The sequence below is a fragment of the Pantherophis guttatus genome, chromosome 9, assembly GCF_059756535.1.
Source record: "Pantherophis guttatus breed Tessera chromosome 9, ASM5975653v1, whole genome shotgun sequence".
NCBI lineage: Eukaryota > Metazoa > Chordata > Lepidosauria > Squamata > Colubridae > Pantherophis > Pantherophis guttatus.
This window is the reverse complement of record NC_142071.1, coordinates 5,552,185-5,563,157: the sequence shown is the minus strand read 5'-3', so window position 1 is coordinate 5,563,157 and position 10,973 is coordinate 5,552,185. Positions and strand designations below refer to the sequence as shown.

General features: G+C 45.7%; 1 protein-coding gene across 4 annotated transcripts in view; it reads left to right on the top strand.

The window, feature by feature from the left end:
• Nucleotides 1-909: 909 nt before the first annotated feature.
• Nucleotides 910-10,973, top strand: part of SORBS3 (sorbin and SH3 domain containing 3) — a 95,277-nt gene continuing 85,213 nt past the window's right edge. For 2 of the 4 annotated variants that reach the window (XM_060693583.2, XM_060693581.2), the window contains exon 1: nucleotides 910-1,618. The gene's annotated coding sequence lies outside the window, so the exon portion shown is untranslated. Of the gene's footprint in view, nucleotides 1,619-1,766; nucleotides 1,861-10,973 lie in introns of those variants that run through there. The other 2 variants (XM_060693582.2, XM_087875877.1) reach the window with 2 other exon arrangements.

The window sequence follows — 10,973 nt, the reverse complement described above, 5'->3', positions numbered from 1 at the left end:
GACCCCTGCCCTAGTCAATACCTGACTAGGTGGCTCAGTGGTTAAGACGCTGAGCTTGTCGATCGGAAAGGTCGGCGGTTCGAATCCCTGGTCCAGGTCTCCTGCGTGAGCAGGGGGTTGGACTAGATGACCTCCAAGGTCCCTTCCAACTGTTACTATTACTGAGCTGCCCATTCCCTCTTGCGGGAGGACCTCGCCTAACGCAAAGGCTCCCAGGAGGTCGTGTGAAACCTCCGCAAGAAGCGGCGGTGTCGGAATCCGCGGCGCCAGCCCAGCTCCGCAGCTCGCCCTCCCCGCCTCCCTGAGTTTAAGGTTATTCTTTTTTTTTTCCCTTCCCCTTTTCTCTCCTCCTCCCGCCGCGCTGCTCCTCGGAGTTGCTCCCCCTGCAGCTGGCAGCGGGGAGACCGAAGCCGCAGGCTCACACCGGCGCTTTCCGTCCGGAACAGCCGAGGCTCTCTCCGCGCCTAACAAGCCCCGGCGCCCTCGCAGTTGGCGGGGCTCTCCGCGCGCCACTCCCGGGTCTCTGGAGCACGTCGGGAGGACCACAAACGGTGCCCGCAGCTTTCCTTCCTTGCTTGCCATCCTTCCTTCCTTTCTTCCTTCCCTCCTTTCCTCCTTCCTTCCTTCCTCCCTTCTTTCTTCCCTCCCTCCCTCCTTTCCTCCTTCCTTCCTTCCTTCCTTCTTTCTTTCTTCCCTCCCTCCCTCCTTTCCTCCTTCCTTCCTTCTTTTCTTCCTCCCTCCCTCCCCTCTTTCTTTCTTCCTCCCTTCTTTCTTCCTCCCACCCTTCTTTCTTCCTTCCTTCCTTTTCTTCCTCCCTCCCTCCCCTCTTTCTTTCTTCCTCTCTCCCTCTCTCCCTTCTTCTTCTTCTTCTTCTTCTTCTTATTTAAATTTCTATATATAGAATTTCTATATATATATTTAAATTTCTTCCTTCCTTCTTTCCTCCTTCCTTCCTTCCTCTTCCTTCCTTCCTTCCTTCCTTCCTTCTTTCTTTCTTTTTCTTCCTTCCTTCCTTCCTTCCTTCCCTCCCTCCTTCCTTCCTTTCTTCCTCCCTTTTTCCTCCCTCCCTTCTTTTCTTCCTCCCTCCCTCCCTTCTTTCTTCCTCCCTCCCTCCTTTCCTCCTTCCTTCCTTCCTCCCTCCCTCCCTTCTTCCTTCCTCCCTTCCTTCCTTCCTTCCCTCCCTCCTCCCTTCCTTTCTTCCTCCCTCCCTTCTTCCCTTCTTTCTTCCTCCCTCCCTCCCTCCTTCCTCCCTCCCTTCTTCCTTCCTTCCTTCCCTCCCTCCTCCCTTCCTTTCTTTCTTCCTCCCTCCCTTCTTCCCTTCTTTCTTCCTCCCTCCCTCCTTCCTTCCTTCCTCCCTTCTTTCCTTCCTTCCTCCCTTCTTTCCTTCCTTCCTTCCTCCCTTCTTTCTTCCTCCCTCCCTCCCTCCCTCCCTGGAGCTGCCTTCGCTGGGAGGTGGCAATTGCTCCGGAGCTCCTTTGCACCCGGGCTTGTGGGGAGCGGGGGGAACCACCTGTTGGGAAGTGGGAAAGGTGCGTCGGCCGAGTCAGGTGCCTCCTGACCTGGCTCAGCGGCGTCCTTCTTGCCAAGCAGCCTTCCTGCGTCCGGGAGCCGAGAAAAGGTAAGCCCTTACCCTGCCTTGAATGGAGTGGCCCCCGGGCGCTGGGAAAGGCACCTAAACCCGCCTTGCGTTGCGCAAGACCTGAGAAGGGAACGATCCTGTTGCCTGCAGCAAAAAGAAAAAAAAAAGGGAAAGTCCTCCCCCCACCTTTTTTTTTTTTTTGCAAGGCCATTTGGAGGGAATTAAAAATCACCCTCCTTCCTTCCTCCTTCCTTCCAGACGCTAGAAACAGAAGTGCCAGAGTAAGTTGGGTTGAAAAGGGCTGGGTGGATAAGATCAGTTACAAAATTATGTTCTGCGAGGTATGAAAAGTCTAGTCCGAATCAGTTTTTGCAAGCGGTGCTGTGTATTCTGTGCGTGGGGAGGGGAGGGGAGAGGGGGGGCATGTGTCGTTCTGCCGTTTTGCCTCCACGCTTCTGCTACTGTTGACTCGGTTGCAAAGTTTTGTTTGCTTGTATAAGCCTGGCATTGAGCTCTGTAAACAGCGAGCGGGCATTCGGCGCTCTCTTGCACGGCGAAGGCATCCACCAGGCAGGCATACCGATTCTTTAAATGCGGCCAAGGAAAGGGAGGAGTAGGGCTGGGCCCCGGGACGAATATTGGAAAGACGCGGTCTGTACACTTGACAGCTGAAAAAAGGACATTTCTGTGACAGGAGGGATTTATTTATTTACTTACTTACTTACTTACTTACTTACTTACTTACTTACTTACTTACTTACTTACTTACTTACTAACTAACTTATTTTATTTTATTTTATTTTATTTTATTTATTTTATTTATTTTATTTTATTTTATTTTATTTTATTATTTTATTTTATTTTATTTTATTTTATTTTATTATTTTATTTTATTTTATTTTATTTTATTTTATTATTTTATTTTATTTTATTATTTTATTTTATTTTATTTTATTTTATTATTTTATTTTATTTTATTTTTTATTTTTTATTTTTCATTTGATTTATATGCCGCCCTTCTCCAAAGACTCAGGGCGGCTTACAATGCGTTAAGCAATAGCCTTCATCCTTTTGTATATTTATACAAAGTCAGCTTATTGCCCCCACAATCTGGGTCCTCATTTCACCTACCTTAGAAAGGATGGAAGGCTGAGTCGACCTTGAGCCTGGTGAGATTCGGAATTGCAGCAATTGCAGGCAGCTGGTGCTACTTAACAGCACTTTAGTCTGCTGCGCTACCAGAGCTCATTTATTTATTTATTTATTTATTTATTTATTTATTTATTTATTTATTTATTTATTTATTTATTTATTTATTGGTTCGATTTATATGCCGCCCTTCTCCGGAGACTCAGGGTGGCTTACAATGCGTTAAGCAATAGCCTTCATACTTTTGTATATACCTGCTTAGTAGGGCTTTCGCCCCCCCCTCCCAAGCGGTGTTCTTTTTTTATACAAAGTCAGCTTATTGCCCCCACAATCCGGGTCCTCATTTTACCTACCTCGAAAGGATGGAAGGCTGAGTCATCCTTGAGCCTGGTGAGATTCGGAATTGCAGGCAGCTGGTGCTACTTAACAGCACTTTAGTCTGCTGCGCCACCAAGGCTCTTCAACTTCCTAAGAGGTGGGAGCGAATGAGGATGAATCTTAGGTTCAAACCCCTCAAACCAAGAGGGGTTGCCCTTGGAATAAATTGAAAACCACAATTGTAGTATGCCTTTTCCAATAACTTAGAAGGAAATGTTGGGTTTTAGCTGGAGTTGTTAAGACTCTACTGACCGGAACTAGATTTCTTGAGTCTGTAGAGGTTTTCCTATTCGCAAGGCAGCAGAAGGCATGAGGAGACAGCTGGTGAAATGCTGTGATTCAATCCTTCAACTATTTTACAACCCTTGGATCCTCACTTAGGTGAAATTCAATTCAATTCATTCGTTCGCTCATGAAATTAATTCCTCTGCCTTGTACTGTACTCTTCAAACTCTTTGGTTTGGGTGACAAAAGTAGAGAGAAATTTTTATAGTTGGCAGAAAATTGGGCTAGCTAATTAATACCCTAGAACAGTGTTTCTCAACCTTGGAAGCTTGAAGATGGGTGGACTTCAACTCCCAGAATCCCCCAGCCAGCGCTGGGAAAACCTTCTGTATTTAAATACTTATACAAAAGTAACTTACGCAAATTTTAATAGTTGTTTTTTTTTTTTAATATGAGTCAACTACCAAAAAGGCAACGCAAGTTTATGCTGTTGAAACATACTTAATAAACCACAGGAGTTATATCATTTTGCTCTGTATTGCTTAGACCCCCCCCCCCACACACTTAATTAATAACCAATTCTGGACAGTACATTGAAGAAGGAATTGGCTGAAGGAGAATCTGAGATGAACCGGGAAGATCTGGGCAGTGGCGGGATTCAGCCAGTTCGCACCACTTCGGGAGAACCGGCTGTTAACTTTCTGAGCAGTTTGGCAAACTGGTTGTTGGAAGAAATCATTAGGGCAGAGAACCGGTTGTTAAATTCCTTGAATCCCACCACTGGATCTGGGGAGAGAAAGCGAAGAAATGGAAATGTTTAGGCATGAGAAAGGATAGGATAGCGCTTGCCAAATAGCTGGAAGATAGTTTCAACTAAGAACAAAATCACAATGCCGTATATTATCCATTGTTTTAGAGTGCAGAACATGGAATTACAGATTCAGTTTACAGGAGGGCAGATTTCAGTTAAATGTGAGAAAAATATTCAATCAGGATAATTCAGCTATGGAATCGAGCCTTCAAGAAGATGGCTCCCTTTCCTTTCCTTTCCTTTCCTTTCCTTTCCTTTCCTTCCTTTCCTTTCCTTTCCTTTCCTTTCCTTTCCTTTCCTTTCCTTTCCTTTCCTTTCCTTTCCTTTCCTCCTTCCCTTCCTTTCCCTTCCATTCTCAATAGTCTTCCTTTCCTTTCCTTTCCTTTCCTTTCCTTTCCTTTCCTTTCCTTTCCTTTCCTTTCCTTTCCTTTCCTTTCCTTTCCTTTCCTCTCCTCTCCTCTCCTCTCCTCTCCTCTCCTCTCCTCTCCTCTCCTTTTTCCTTTCTCCTTTCTCCTTTTTCCTTTTTCCTTTTTCCTCTCCTTTTTCCTTTTTCCTCTTTTTCTTCCTCTCCTTCTTCCTTTCTTCCTTCCTGTCCCCTCCCCTCCACTGTATCCCAGACATGTCCCATAAGAATTGTAGATTATTACTTGATAATATATAGGGGAGATGTCTGCCATCAACGTTCTATTTTTCTCTGTTGTCTCATTATTAATTATTATACAAGCATGCAGTAGAGACATCAGTATATCTCAGCTCAAAGTGTTACCTAGTTGGAGGATTTTCTATTTGTTTTATTTCCCTAGATATGTTGGACTTCACTTCTTACAATTTGTCAGTCCGCATGGAAATGCAGTTTGATTTAACCGTGTGTGCTTAACATGGGTGAGATTTCTATTCCCCCTTGAAATAACACATCATGGCCATGTTTTCTGGGGGAATCTGGAGAACACCATACTGGGAAAATCCTTGCAAACTAGTCCAATGCTAAAATAGTGTGAATTCCCTGGGGCAAACGTCACCTCGACTTCTTTTTCCCAATGCTGATAAGTTGTTCTGCACCACCAACCTTTCAATCTATCAGTTCCAGCAGAATTCTGGTTCTTCAAGTGCTGAATTTCTAGATGATTTGGGGGGGTCTATACAGGTAGAGGTGACACTTCCTTATTCTCTACAATTTAAGCACTGCCACACCTCCTGTATGTATCCTGGCACCTAGAATAGACCATTTGAAATACTTTACACCAGTGGTGAAATCCAATTTTTTTTAAACTACCGGTTCTGTGGGCATGGCTTGGTAGGCATGGTGTCGCTTGGTGGGCATGGCAGGGGAAGGATACTGCAAAATCTCCATTCCCACTCTACTCCAGGGGAAGGATACTGCAAAATCCCCATTCCCTCCCCACTCCTGGGGGACGGATATTGGAAAATCTCCATTCCCACTCCACTCTGGGGCCAGCCAGAAGTGGTATTTGCCGGTTCTCCGAACTACTGAAAATTTCCGCTACCAGTTCTCTGAACTGCTCAAAATTTCCGCTACCGGTTCTCCAGAACCTGTCAGAACCTGCTGGATTTCACCCTTGCTTTACACTTAAAAAAACAAAACAAAAAAACATTCTCTACACCAGTGTTTCATAATTTCAACAACTTCAAGATAGGTGGACTTCAATTCCCAGAATTCCCCAGCCAGCACGCTGGCTGGGGAATTCTGGGAGTTGAAGGCCACGCATCTTGAATTTATTGAGTTGAGAAATATTGCTCTAGGCCAGTGATGGTTAACCTTTTCAGCACCGAATGCCGAAACTGGAGCGTGCATGTGCCAGAGCACTGGAACCCAGAAAAGAACAGCTGATCAGTGCACATGCATGTGGCGGCCAGCTACTCTTCTGGATTCCATCACGCACATGCGTGCCAGACAGCTGGTCCAGCACACATACGCACTGTTAGCTGCTCTCTTCCAGGTTCCAGCACGCGCATACTGGAAGAGGGCAGTTGGCCGGGGCTCATGCACGCCAGACGAGCATGCACGCAACCGAACCCAGGAGAGTAGCTGGCGATGGTGCACATGCCCATTAGAGAGGGCTCTGGGTGCCACCTCTGGCACGCGTGCCACAGGTTTGCCATCAGGGCTCTAGGCATTTGCATTGAGTCATTATTTTCTCCCTTCTTGCTACATCTATTCAGTATTTGGAAATTATCAGCCTGTTTCAAGCTGGGTCCTTCCCCCTCCGTGAATTGTTATTATTATTTTTTTAAAACTATGTTCTCTTCTCCATTTTCTTTCCTAAAGGAGTTTTTTTTTTTTCCTGCTTCTCCCTTCCCAGATTTTTCTGCAATTTGTCAGTGCAGCTTGTTTGCTGAAGAGGTCATGGGACTTGTCTAAAAGTGGAGCAATTTTCATGCTTTTTTTTTTCAGAGTTTGGTTTTGATTAGATGTCACAAGTCCTGCTTTTTCTTCCAAACTCTTCTCTGTGGGTGGGAGTTGTGCTTTGCTGCTTGACTTTCGGGGCTGCTCTGAAGATAGAGGACCAGTCCATAAGAATAGAATAGAATAGAGTAGAATAGAATAGAATAGAATAGAATAGAATAGAATAGAATAGAATAGAATAACAGAGTTGGAAGGGACCTTGGAGGTCTTCTAGTCCAACCCCCTGCTTAGGCAGGAAACCCTACACCATTTCAGACAAATGGTTATCCAACCTCTTCTTAAAAACTTCCAGTGTTGGAGCATTGACAACTTCTGCAGGCAAGTTGTTCCATTTATTAATTGTTCTCACTGTCAGGAAATTTCTCCTTAGTTCTAAGTTGCTTCTCTCCTTGATGAGTTTCCACCCATTGCTTCTTGTCCTGCCCTCAGGGGCTTTGGAGAATAGCTTGACTCCCTCTTCTTTGGGGCAGCCCCTGAGATATCGGAAGTCTGCTAACATGTCTCCCGTAGTCCTTCTCTTCATTAAACTAGACATACCCAGTTCCTGCAACCGTTCTTCATATGTTTTAGCCTCCAGTCCCCTAATCCTCTTTGTTGCTCTTCTCTGCACTCTTTCTAGAGTCTCCACATCCCTTTTACATCGTGGCGACCAAAACTGGATGCAGGATTCCAAGTGTGGCCTTTCCAAGGCCTTATAAAGCGGTATTAACACTTCACGTGATCTTGATTCTCTCCCTCTGTTTATGCAGCCTAGAACTGTGTTGGCTTTTTTGGCAGCTGCTGCACACAGCTGGCTCATATCTAAATGGTTGTCCACTAGGACTCCAAGACCCCTCTCACAGTCAGTACTATTGAGCAAGGTACCACATATAAAAAGAAAGAAGGGATTCCCTCCATTTTATCTTTTTATTTTATTCATTTATTTATTTTGTCAAGCATGTATAAGATAACTGATATAAGTATAAACATGATTATGTTTATTTATTTATTTTATTTTATTGAAAAGACAGTGCCATGTCAACATCTTTTTTATAGTGAGGGCAGCAAAACTGGATGCAGTACTCTAGGTGTGGTCTTACTAGGGCTTTATAGATCAGTATTAGTACCTCATTTGATCTTGATTATATCCCTCTGTTAATGCAATTTAGGATTGCATTGGCTTTTTTGGCTGCCGCTGCACACTGCTGGCTCATATTTATTTGGTTGTCCACTAAGACTCCTAGATCCCTTTTACAGTTACTGCTATTCAGCCTGGTTTCACCCAGTTTATACGTGTACTTTTGGTTTTTCTTTCCTAAGTGTAGGACTTTACTTTTCTCTACATTGAATTTTATTTTGTAAAATAGGGCCCAGGGTTCAATTCTGTCAAGATCCATCTGGATCTTCCTTGTCACTCCAAGGAATTTCTTGTCACTCCAAGGAAATACGATCTTAGATCAACTTTTTCAACACGTCCATCCTCCCAACATGCCATGATTGGAACTGCTGAGCTACTGGACATTCTAAGTGAGCACCAGGTTGGGGAAGGAAATCTGTCCTGTGCACTCAGCAAGGCTAAACACATTGATATGCTGTATTTTTCGGAGTATAAGACGCACCTTAGTTTTTGGGGAGGAAAATAAGAAAAAAAACTGATTGGTGGGTGGATTGGCGTCCCGGAATACCCCCAATCAGCTGTTCCCAGAGGTGAATTTTAGCAACAGGTTCCTTGGTTGTGAGCTCTGTGACTTGCTTTTTTTTCAGCCTCTGAAACTTCTGAAACTCTATTTCAGAAAAAATAGAGCCTCTGAAAGCATCCAAAACAGAGCTTCAGAAAAAAAAGCCTCTGAAGCTCTGTTTGGAGGCTTCTTTTCTGAAGCTTCGTTTCTGATGCTTTTTTCAGCCTCTGAAACCTCCGTTTGAGAAGCTGGTCAGGACAACATTTGGAGTATAAGACGCATCCAGAGCAGGGATGGGTTCTAAATTTTTTTACTACCGGTTCTGTGGGCGTGGCTTATTTTGTGGGCATGGCTTGATGGTCATGTGACAATTCTTTAGGATTTAGCAGAGGTACTGGTTTACCAGGCTTTTAACTGCTTGCAGAGCTGTACTGATCTACCCATTTATTTTTTGCAGGCACTGGTCTACCCATTTATTTTTGCAGGCACTGGTCTACCCATTTATTTTTGCAGGCATTGGTCTACTCATGTATTTTTGCAGACACTGATCTACTCATGTATTTTTGCAGGCACCGGTCTACTCATTTGTTTTCTTTTAACACTGATCAGCTGTAGGGCGGCCCTTTGAAGCCCTGCGGCAAGAGTTTAAACAGTTTCTTTCCCTCTAGCCAATCAGCTGGGACTCAGGAGGCAGCAATAGATTGGGGGTGGGGCCAAATAAAAGGTAATAATAATATGGGGGGGGGGCAGAACCGGTTCGGTGACATCATATCATCACCGCTACCAGCTCGGGAGAACCGGGCTGAACCAGGAGGAACCCACTACTGATCCAGAGTTTCACCCCCTTTTGGGGGGGGGAAAGGTGTGTCATACTCCAAAAAATACGGTAGTTAATGTCTGGATGCCTCTCCCTCCCAAATATCTCTCTCGGGCTGTTTTGAATTGGGAACATCCAGGAAAAAGCTTCTTCCCTCTCCTTCCCACCCCACCTGAAGCCTCAGTAGACAATTGTTCCCAGGGCCCAAAGATTCACATGAGTGCTACAAATTGGCAAGGGGGGAGAGAGCAGCCTTTGGGTGGGGAATGGAAATGTTTACATGGAAAGTTCAAGGGAAGAACCAATGAGTCTGTTGTGCCAGGTAATGAAATCCAGAAAAACCTCCACCCTTTAAAAATGTCCTGTCCCAGAAAGAAACTTTTATTAGATTAGGAGCAAGAAAAACAATGGGTGGTGGGTATATTTGCTGTTGAGTAATTCCCTCTCTTTGTAGCTCCCAACACTCAGCGATTCTGGGAGACTGGGAACGAGCTTTGGTTCTCAGCCGGAGGGGGAGAGGAACGTGGCAGTCCGGCATGGAATTTGGCACTGGGATTTGGCACGGAGTGTGAAGCAAAGCGTATCTGGACAAAGTCCTTCCAAATAAAAATCTTCATAATACTACCAAAAGGGTGGGGGTGGGGGTCAAGAGTGCTGGTCCTCTTCTCCTTTCCCCTCCTTCTGAGCAAAAGTTGGTTCTGTGGACAAAAGACTTGGGGGTCTGGGATCATGCCGTGACTTTGACTCAGGGGTGAAATCCAGCAGGTTCTGACAGGTTCTGGAGAACCGGTAGCAGAAACTTCGAGCCATTTGGAGAACCGGCAAATGCCACCTCTGGCTGGCCCGAGAATGGGGTGGGAATGGGGATTTTGCAGTATCCTTCCCCTGGCGGTGGGTTGGGAATGGAGATTTTGCAATATCCTTCCCCCAGGACTGCGGAGGGAATGGGGATTTTGCAATATCCTTCCCCTGGAGTGGGAATGGGGATTTTGCGGGTATCCTTCCCCGGTGTGGGGAGGGAATGGGAATTTTGCAATATCCTTCCCCCAGGAGTGCGGAGGGAATGGGGATTTTGCAATATCCTTCCCCTGGAGTGGGAATGGGAATTTTGCAGTATCCTTCCCCGGTGTGGGGAGGGAATGGGGATTTTGCAGTATCCTTCCCGCAGGAGTAGGGAGGGAATAGGGATTTTGCAGTATCCTTCCCCCAGGAGTAGGGAGGGAATGAGGACTCTGCAGTATCCTTCCCCCAGGAGTGGGGAGGGAATGGTGATTTTGCAGTATCCTTCCCCCAGGAGTGGGGAGTGAATAGGGATTTTACAGTATCCTTCCCTGGAGGTGGGGTGGGAAAGGGGATTTTGCAATATCCTTCCCCCAGGAGTGGGAAGGGAATGGGGATTTTGTAGTATCCTTCCCCTGGAGGTGTGGTGGGAATGGGGATTTTGCAATATCCTTCCCCCAGGAGTGGGGAGGGAATGCGGATTTTGCAGTATCGTATCCCCCAGGAATGGGGAGGGAATGGGGATTTTGCAGTATCCTTCCTCCAGGAGTGGGGAGGGAATAGGGATTTTGTAGTATCCTTCCCCTGGAGGTCGGGTGGAAATGGGGATTTTTCAATATCCTTCCTCCAGGAGTGGGAAGGGAATGGGGATTTTGTAGTATCCTTCCCCTGGAGTGGGGTGGGAATGGGGATTTTGCAGTATCCTTCCCCTGCCACGCCCACCAAGCCACACCACGCCCACCAAGCCACGCCCACAGAACCGGTAGTTAAAAAAAATTGGATTTCACCATTGCTTTGACTTATTAGATGCCTGGGGAGAAATGACCATACTTGGATTCACACTAATCATGCTAAGCCATAGTTTTGTGAATTATACCACCAGGAACTAAATTTACATAGTAGATGGGGAAATCCTTTGAATGTAATTTCTC